Here is a 9,824-nt window from a genome sequence, read left to right as displayed (position 1 = left end):
AGTGACGCACAGGCTAGCTTTTAGGGAAGGGGGGAACGGAGTGCTGCACAGACATTCTAGTGACTTTAACCTCATTTAACCCTCAGCACAGCAAGAGGAAGTACAAAGTATTTTCATGAGCTGTGAATGGGCTCAGATCTGGTTTTGACGTCTTGAGGAAGCGCTGCCTTCTGCGAAGCCAGAAATACAAAAAAATGTATGTGAAGTCCCGAACTCCATGGTTTACACACAGACACTGTCCCGTCCCGCTTCACCCCCCACCCAAAACAGAGGCCAGCGGAGAGAGGAGGATGGGATCCCTGCGGGATGGGGAGCGTTTAGGACAGCGCCGATGTCCCCGGGCGGGGCGCAGCTCGGGTGACAGTCACACGCACCCTGCCCTGATTCCTGAGCAGACAGCCCAGCGCCCCGACCCGCCGGCTGGGGAGCCAGGGGGTCCCCGGGTACGGTCTGCACGGGGTGGGGAACCCTTCCCTATCCCTCTCCCTCTCTCTAACTCTACCCCTATCCCCATCCCGATCCCCATCGCCATCCCCATCGCCTCGCCCCCGGCGGCGGGAGGCGGGCCCGGGGAGCCGCGCCCGGGGCGGCCGCCGGCGGGAGCCGCACGCAGCCACCGCGGGGCGGGGCGGCTCTGCCAGCGTCGCGCTGGGCCGGGCGGGCTGGGCCGCGCCGCAGCGCCGGCGGCTGATTCGGAGGCAGCGGCGGGGGATGGACGAGGGTACCTGCGGCGGCCAGCGGCGACGGGCGGCCCAGGTAAGAGCGGGGAGGCACGGCGGGGCCGGGGGCTGCACCGGGTGGGGGCTGAGCCGCCTCTGCCGCTCCTTTCCCTCGGCGCCCCCGCATCGCGGCGGGGCGGGGACGGCGCGCTGCAGCCCCGGAGTTTGCCCGCTCCCCTCGCCCTCTGAGCCTCCGCAGCCGCCTTTGTGCCCGCTCCCCGGCCCTGGGTCACCCTCCCCGCGGGGGCTGGGGCGGCCGCCGGGGGGACCCGGAGAGACACAGCCAACTGTTGCCTGGGGAGCGCCGGCCCCGGAGCGCTGCCAGCGGCCCCAGGGCGGTGAGCACCGGCGGCTGGATTCGCCGCCTGCCCGGCTTGGAGAGACATCGGGTGCGGTGCGAGCCCGAGCGGAGGCTCCCGACTGGCCTCGCCTAGCCGGGGAGAGGCTTCCCGGGCCACTGGGCTCTCCCGGGTGGAAGTCTCCGGGTTTGCGCTGCCGGCCGGTGGATGCCGGAGCCGCCGCGGCCGCAGGGACGAGCAGCGCGGGTGCGGGCGCGGCTGTGCCCGGCAGGGCCCGGGGAGCGCGGCGGGGCTGGCCCGGGGTGTCGGTCAGACAGCGCGTCCTGTGCCTGGCTGCACTGAGTGCCGCGGGGGAGGGGGGCAAAGGCAGATTAGACTTCAAACTTTGATTGTACCGAAAACTTTCTATTCCAGCTGCTGGTGATTGCTGGATGCGGGGTGCCGTAAGCGTGGTGTTTGCAGAGGAATGTACCTAGATAGGAGATGAAAGACAGGCTCTGTAGTGCTGCATGCAGTCTCGTTTAAATCGCTGTCCATGTTGGGAGGTGTTAGAGCGAACAGATAGCATGCTTGCTATCTATTCTTCCTATTATTATTTTTCTCCCAATTTGATCCCAAGACGGTTTAGTTTTATTTATTTTTATCTGGGGTTTGTTTTGCTAAGGTCTCAGTAACACATTTTGCCACTGTGTAAAATCGAATGCTCCGTAATTCGCTGGCTGCACAGCGAGGCTCTTAACTGCCCAGGCTTTCAGTGGTGCTGCTAATAACTTGCCGAGGGTGGTGATGTGAGTTGATTTCCAGCCTCTTCCTGGTCTCTAATTGCCATACAGACCATCTTTACACTCTGTTTTTTTTAGCAGTTCTAAACTCCGTTTATATGTGTTTGGGGAAAGAGTAGGTTAAGGGGGAGAGATGTCTTTGCTTTGCTTCTTCTGTTTTGACCATCTGCAAGGCCATAAAAAGAATTAAATTACTTTGGCAGTAAACTCTTGGGGGGAAGAGATTTGGAATGAAATGCTGTCGTGACACGAGGTTGCGTTGTGGGCAAAGATTTTCACATGGTCAGCACAGCTCTACAAAAATACCCCAACTCCTATTACACAGGGAAGGACTGAGCTGATACTTCCTTTTTCTCTGTTATGGTAACTTTTGTATTTCTATAACGTGTAAGGAAGACTGTTACATCAGCAATGTACTTTTTAAAGTAATTTTAAAAAATAAACCTTGTAATTTCTCGTGTTTAAATTTCCTTTCTGCTCTTCTATAGTACGCCCCTCCCCCATCTCACCAGGCCCAAATTAAAAACTAATTATAAAGTCCTACTGTTTCCTATGGTAGACTTAAAAAAATGTTTTAATGAAATTGAATTACAGATTATGGGAACATCATGAAAGGTTTGACTTAAGTTTATGGAAAGCATAAAATAGCAACTAAGAATAAAATTTTAAGAATTTTATTCTTCAACTTAAATTGCTGTAATATAGTTTAACTGCTGGTCTTTAAAGTTTCACTTGATGTAAACTCTGGGCAGTATAAGCAAGGCTTTCTGAGTTACTTAAATGATTTCTCAAAGACTGTGCAGTATTTTACTGTATTCTGCTCTATACTTTTTCAGTATGCTCCTGTACTGCATTTGCAGTGATGCTTTGTTTTTTCTCCCATGAACTTCTGCTCTTTATTAAAAACTGAAAATAAACAAACCACAAGTGATTGAAAAGACAGTATATGCCAGTAATTAGAATAAAATCCCCTTGATTAAGTCAGAAAGGAAAAATGGTGATCATCTTGGATACTATTGCATAGTTACTGTCGTCAGATGTCATTTTGCCATGACAGTGAATTTTACAGTGCTGAAAAGATAATTCATTGTTAGTGTGCTTGGCTTGTCCTCATGACATCATTTTTTACACTATTTTGTCAGGCTGAAATATCGTGTCCTCAGCAGTATGGCAGCTGTACAAAGACATTGAGGATTTACATGTGCAGTATGTTGCAGATTTCCACGTTGTGTGATACACAAAACGAGCTCAAATACTAGATGTTATTTAAATGAATAACAATTCCTGTTCTTTGACAGAAACAATATTTTGCAGGTATCAGATACTGTAAGTAAGACCTCTTTATCATATTTTTATCTACTTCCAAATGCCATTCTAATTAGAGTTTTTGGAGAAACTGTAAAATATTCATTGTGGAATTGCTGGCATTATTTAGCACTAGATGTATATTACATGCAGTAGCACATGAACTTAATCATCCAGTTCACATTTTGTACAAATCAGAAAAATGCTATTCCATATCCAAATCCTGTATATGATCCAGACATCATTAAGTCTCCAGTTAAAGTCCCTGGAGACAAATGGGGTATTTTACTGAAGCCTATAACGTCAGTGGATAGGGGTGTATGAATGCTAACAATATATGTTAATTTCAAGCAGGCAAACCTCTTAATGTTTCCTCTGTACTGAATTCAGTATGTATTTGGAACCATTTCAATATTATCAATCATTCTTTTAGCAGTGCTTTCTACTCATGTTATCTAGGAATGCAAAACAGTAACACTATATCAGAGAAAACAGTTTGAGGGGCATGAATTAAAATATTTAATATATGGGGCAGTTTGAGAGCTGCAAAAAAATGCAGTCATAAATTTGAATTTTGTTGTTTATATTAAAATTGTAATAGAAGCTGTTCTGCACTCGTGTGAATGATGACAAGAGCAACCTGAGCTGTACAGGTCCTAATTGTTATGAAGTACCAGGAATTTACCAATCTTCTACTCAGATGAAATTCCAATTCTTGCTTCCAATTAAAATGAAAAGCATATCTTATTTTCTGTCTTTACATACTGCTTAATACAAGTTCTGGATTTAAACTGGTAGCAGTAGTTGATTCTACAGAAAAAATAACAGTAATAGGTATAGGACAAGAACCTCTCAGGACTAGTGTGACCCAGTGCAGCACTAACACACAAGGGCTTGAAAGATTTTTTATTTAGTATGGTGGGTTTAAAATGTTTAGAAAGATGCCAGCATGAAGATACCAACCATGAGATTTAGTTAAACATCACTTAGTCTTTACCTTAACTCAGGAATGGTTACTTCAGCATGCTAACAACTGAAATACTCTTATCTAATTTAGGAACTTTTCCAATCAACTAGAAAACCAGTGCTCTGAGGGACTTCTTTGTGCATATTACCTTTGGTTTTTTTCCTCCTGTCCATGACTGTACTTCTGTAGTGCTTTTCATCATGGACAGGTTGACAGATTTTAACAACATGACCAGCAGTGCAAAAGGTGAAGCATCAGAAGTGCATAAGTCCTAGTTTTATCTTTGAGTAAATCTGTATAAGGTATTTATTTATAAGGTATTTTGTAATGTGTGAAACATTTATTTGAAGGTTCCAGTAGCAGTGCAGCTTGTGGTGTTAAGTGTATCATAAGTGCTAGTCTGGTTTGGTTCAAGTCTTGGGTTAATATATGTGATTCAGGAACATGTGTTCCTGGTGAAGAGCATCCATAACATCCATTCAGCATGGAGTTGTCATGTCTAGAATATGGCGTGGAGCATACTGAAATCTTGAGTTTGATCCCGTTTGTCTGTGATGAGCTTGGGATGACAGAATGCAAGTTCACACAATATAAAAACACTCTGGAGGTGGTTTGGTGTTTTTAAGGGAATGTGTAGACTTAAACTGACATTTTAGATAAAAGTCATTCTGTACTGCCCTCTATATCTCTGATACACATAGATTTAGCTTAAAATTTAAATAGTTGTTAGAAGCTTTCTTATATATAATTTATGGGATTTGGGTGTGGGGGGGGAGTTCTCTCTGCTTTATTGCTGCCTGAATTCATAAATTATTTGAGTGGCCTATTTTGCAATTAGATGCCTCAAAGCTGAGGTTGATGGTCCTAAAACCCATGTCTGAAAGCACACTTTTCTACATTTTTTGCTGTGAATAAAATGAGAGGCACAGACCTTCTGTTCTGCATCCATCCATAGCTGTGACCACTGAGACTGTTCTGGAGAGTGGAATCTCCTGCCTCACTGCCTTTGGCATCCAGGGATGGGAATATTCCCTCAGGATTAGGAAAGCTTGTTTTGCTAAGAAATAAGTGTGAGCTATTTACTCAAACTTGAGTAGAAGCATTTGCAATGTTGTTAAACTCTTCTCTTCATGTTTTATGGTGCATTAGTGGCATCCCATATTCATTAAGTGTGACACTTGGTTCTTTGTCCTTTTAAGCTTTAAGTACCTTGAGCTCACATGACCCTCTTCCCAAGAGAGTGAAACAGGCAGAGTGTCATAAGCTGTCCTTTATTTCACCTGCTACCTTTGGAAAAAAATAAAACAGTAATTAGGCCAGGGACCTAGACTCCTGCCCTGTGATTAAGGCATTCAGGCGAGGGAAATCTGGTTTCTATAGGTGTTTTCGTTCTTTCATCCAGTAAATATTTTTCCATTTCATAACTTCTGAAGGAATAGTCTTAGGACAGACAATAGCCTGTGGTTTAGGGCACTACCCTGGTGTGCAGAGATGTGGTTGGAAGGCAGTCTCTCAATCTGTAAAGAGCCTACCACCCGCTTCTACTTCCTCTGTGGATGCTTTCCTGATGCTTTAAAGTAGCTCGGTGGTGCTTGAGGGCATGCTCCTGCCCTCTCATCTGAAACTTCAAAATTGTATGACTCCTTTCCTCAGGAGCTTGTGAAAGTAATGACTTTGTATCTTGCTTCTAGAGAGGCCTGAGGGTTTTACAACCCTTTTTAATAACATAGGTACCTCTTGAGCTTCCAGGAATAGGTGACATCAGTTTAAGGTACAGCCTTGACAACTTTCTTACCTATTACATTAGGTGGCTTCCTGCTTGCTATCCCAGTTATCTTACTTTCTCTTACATACCCGAATTTGTTGCAGCCATGCTCAGAATTCTCCTGTGAGTCCAATTTGAGTTTGTAGACTAATATGGATTAGTAAATCTAAGAAGCGCATAGGTTTTGAAGGGATGAAGGCCAGACTTAGGCAAGACTGAGGACTTCTGGAGAAAGTCTGTCTTTTGGTTTTAGGACACAGTTTGAGTCTGGTTTGATTCAGTTGTCCAGTGTAAATGTTTTGTCCTGGATGAGATGCTTTGCAATAACTGCTGGCAGGAGCAAGGAGGCCAGAAGACCCATGGCCTGCATAGACCCATGTCCTGGAGCACCCATTGGGATATTTCAAAACAGCTCAGTAGTATTTGCCTCTGCAACTGAACTGAGCCCAGTTCAGTGTCAGTGTCCTAAGACTGTTGTTGCCTAAGCTGTATGTGGTTATTCTGAAAAGTGGGAGGAAAGGGTTGTTTTTATGTTTTTCAAAGATATTTCAAAGCAAACCTGCTTTCTGTTTTATTTTCTTTATTGTGAGTGTATTTAATACCTAGCTTGATCATTAAATCTTTCATTTTGCAGCTGCTCCAGATAAAATCTGCAAGGTTAGCTTGAGTTAATGGCTTTCTGGGAAGAGGGGAGAAAGCTCATCTTCTGGTTTCTCTCGTGCATGTTAATAATGGTGTGGAGCTGTGGGACAAAAATTCATTACTGTTTTTAGCTGGTATTGAAATGCTGAGTGATGGTGCCACTTACACAGCAGAATTGGTTTTGGAGAAGAAGGAAAATTCTCTCTGGTAACTGATCCTTATGATTCTATCTCCAGTAAATTGATTCCAGAATTGTGTTTAAATAGATTCCATGGGAGACATACAGTAGTGTTTATTTGGTATGGGTGATCTGTTGGTCCTAATTTTTCAGAGGAGATTGCTATAATACTGTGGAAACTCAGGAGGGAAGCAATGACAAGGGGAAAATTCTATAATTCTGAATTCTATAAAAGTCTATATTTCTCAGAGTTGTTGAGATCTGTTTAGAGAAGGCTAGATTGTTAAATTTGTTATGTTTTATTTCCAGGAACAGTCTAATTTTGTCTCAGTTGTACTTTCTCCCACCCACATACACACAGTCTGACTCTCTGTACTGTATTCCTCTGTAATTGCAGTATTTTGCTTCAAGGATCATCTGTAGGCAGTTGGCGACTTCTTCAAGATTTCATGATGGACGTTGGCATGTTTAGAAGCTTCTGGAAATAAGTCTGTAATCCTCTCCCTAATAATTGATGGTGGCAGAGGAAATGGGTTCTGATATTTTGTAACCGTTTTCCCTATTTTTTCTCATTAACGCATAAAAGCCCTGTAGGACTGACTGGAACGCTTCTCTCACCCTCTAACAAGGCTGTGCTGCAGCAGGGCTCTGTAATACCAATTACTGCCGGGATGGCTCTGCTGTTCCAGATGAGATCATGATGGGGGTGCTGGAAAAAGAGCCCCTCAAAATGTGTTTATGCTCTGTATACATTAGAGATAGTGTTATTATAGTGCAATACTTAGGTCTTTGGGGTTTATGTTTTTAGTTAGTGAAGGTATTTAAAAATCCACTTAGAATTTTTTATCAACGTCTCTTGTATTCAACAGGAAAACAGAAAATATTTCCTGGTCTTGAAGTATTTTGGGACTGTGTTGCCTGTAGAACTGATTTATATTTCTATAACTAGATAATTCTACTGCTTTTACTTATTTTGTTTTTTTTCCCCAAAAGAGAAGAACAGAGCATACATATTAGAGGTACTGGATCTATAGGTAATATGTTTGTCCGGTTTTATACTGCGAGACAGAAAATTATTTGAGTCTGACTACTTATGCCTTTGTTTTACAGAGGTTTTGATTCATTAAGGCACAGACAGTATCATGTTGTCCTTTACTGAACTAAAAGTAAAACTGCCAAAAAAAATCCCCTTTTGTTCTGGTGCTGAGGAACACTGTGGGCTGCCAAATCCTGACAGTCTGAGTCACCACAATTGTAATAAAGTGTTTGTACTTTGGCGGTTGCTGTTATTCAGTGTCTTCTAATTTATTCATAAGGCAGAGGGACACCTACAGGTTTAAAATACTACTTTTTAAAGAAATAGTCCATGTTTATAAAGAAATAGCATTTGTCAATAGAGAATTGAATACACTGTGGTAAGACTTCAAAGCTTCTAAGGAGTAAATAGTTGATCTTTAACAATAAGAAACATATACATATATTTAACAGATTCCATCTTTTGTGCAAGAGCAAGGCTTCAAAAAATGATGGGATTATTTTAAACTCCTTACTGAACTCTGGTGTTTTGGCCATCTGATCTGACCTGATAATGATCTGATAACCAGGGAGACTGCTTCCTTCCTAAAAAAAAAAACAAACAAAAAAAAACACCCCAAAAAAAAAACCCAACAAAAAATTTTTAAGGACAGGGCCTCTGACCCTGGAAATGCTTATCTACATTTTAGCTTTGAAGTGTGGGCTATGACCCTGCAAGCACAGCTCATGTAATTGAATTCAGTTGTTTTCAGCATCACTTCCAAACAAAGTAGTCAAATTTTAGTCATCAAATTAAGTTGTAATAGTCAAATAAAAGTCAGAATGAGCATGCGTAAAGAGCTGGAGGAAAGCAGGGTGGCTCTGACTCAGTGGTGGTACCTGTAAGGCTGACAGGTGTGTTCCCAGACCCACAGCAGGTGTTCTGCCAATGGCCATGTGCACACTGTGGTGCTCTGGCTCATGGATCCTGCTGCCTGTGCTTGGGTAGGAGATAGGAGTACTTACAAGTTCTTGATCCCATCACCTGTGCATGGAGGGGAGGTGGGTTTCTTTGTAATTTCTCAATACTGTAGCTGTTTATGGATGTGAGTCCTCATATTGTCTAATGTCAGTTATTGAGGCAGAAACAATGATTCCTTTCTTTCCATTGATAAAAAAACAATAAGGCTTTTATTCTTGATACATAGGGAATTTTGTGTGTCATTTACCTTTCCCTAACATTGGGCTAATGAAATTTACACAGTTCTCTCTCTCAAAAAAAGCGCCAAATTTACTAAACTGGATTATTAATAAATTTCCCCAATTCCATCTTGTCGAAGCACTGATGAAAAGGACGGAGGTGGGTGTGGGTGGTAGGCGCTGGGGCACAGTGGAACACATGGAAATTCTTGCAGCAGAAAGTACTATAATTTTAATTGCTGCTCAGTGTCATACTATCGCTACAGCTGTTTCCCAAAGAGGACGTTTGCCTGCTATTGGCAGGACATTCACAAAGGAAGGAGATGGTAGATAAGCAAATGCAAATATATTACTTGCCTTCTATCGTTTGGTTTTTAATACATGCTGTGGTGACGAGTTCAGCATGAAACACTCAGTGACATGTAATTATATATGCATTAAGTGGAAGTGGATTCATAGTGTTCCTCTCTGAGAGTATCTATCCATAATGCACTGAGGTAGGGATGCGAGAGGAGCAGCACAGCTCTGAGCTGCTTAATTCATGTGGCACTGCAGTCCTGCTCGGCTGCTGACTTCCTTTCTCCTTTTTTTTTGCCCATAAAAGGAGAAAAGTGCTGCCATATGACTCGCTTGAGAGAGAATCACAAGATGAGGTTGGGGCCGGAGGGAGGGGGCCACGGGGGGGAAGTTATTCAGGTAGCTTTGTTTCTTGTACATGATACAAAACATTCTGCTTTCTGTGTTTAATGTGGTATTACTAGCAAAGTATTGCCATCAAACATTGTATTCTTATAACAACTTCTTTTTCCTTTTTTTTTTTTTTTTTTTTTTTCTGCATGGATGAGGGATTCTGAAGGGAAGGGATATAAGTGAGTTTGGAAGGAGATAACTTCAGTTCTTAGGGATTAGGCTGTCCTCCAAACCTGCAGACACTTTCCTGCTGGTTGTTAGGG

General features: G+C 43.1%; 1 protein-coding gene across 11 annotated transcripts in view; it reads left to right on the top strand.

Annotated features, from left to right (window-relative positions):
- Positions 1-569: 569 nt before the first annotated feature.
- CYRIA (CYFIP related Rac1 interactor A) overlaps positions 570-9,824 on the top strand; it is a 55,690-nt gene continuing 46,435 nt past the window's right edge. For 2 of the 11 annotated variants that reach the window (XR_015802742.1, XM_014894959.2), the window contains exon 1: positions 608-756. The gene's annotated coding sequence lies outside the window, so the exon portion shown is untranslated. Of the gene's footprint in view, positions 757-880; positions 1,058-9,824 lie in introns of those variants that run through there. The other 9 variants (XM_014894962.2, XM_088162432.1, XM_014894961.2 and 6 more) reach the window with 7 other exon arrangements.

This window comes from Sturnus vulgaris, chromosome 3 (assembly GCF_052056855.1).
Source record: "Sturnus vulgaris isolate bStuVul1 chromosome 3, bStuVul1.hap1, whole genome shotgun sequence".
In the NCBI taxonomy this organism is placed as follows: Eukaryota; Metazoa; Chordata; class Aves; order Passeriformes; family Sturnidae; genus Sturnus; species Sturnus vulgaris.
Note: the sequence above shows the minus strand (reverse complement) of the source record. Positions and strands in the feature narration are given on the sequence as shown.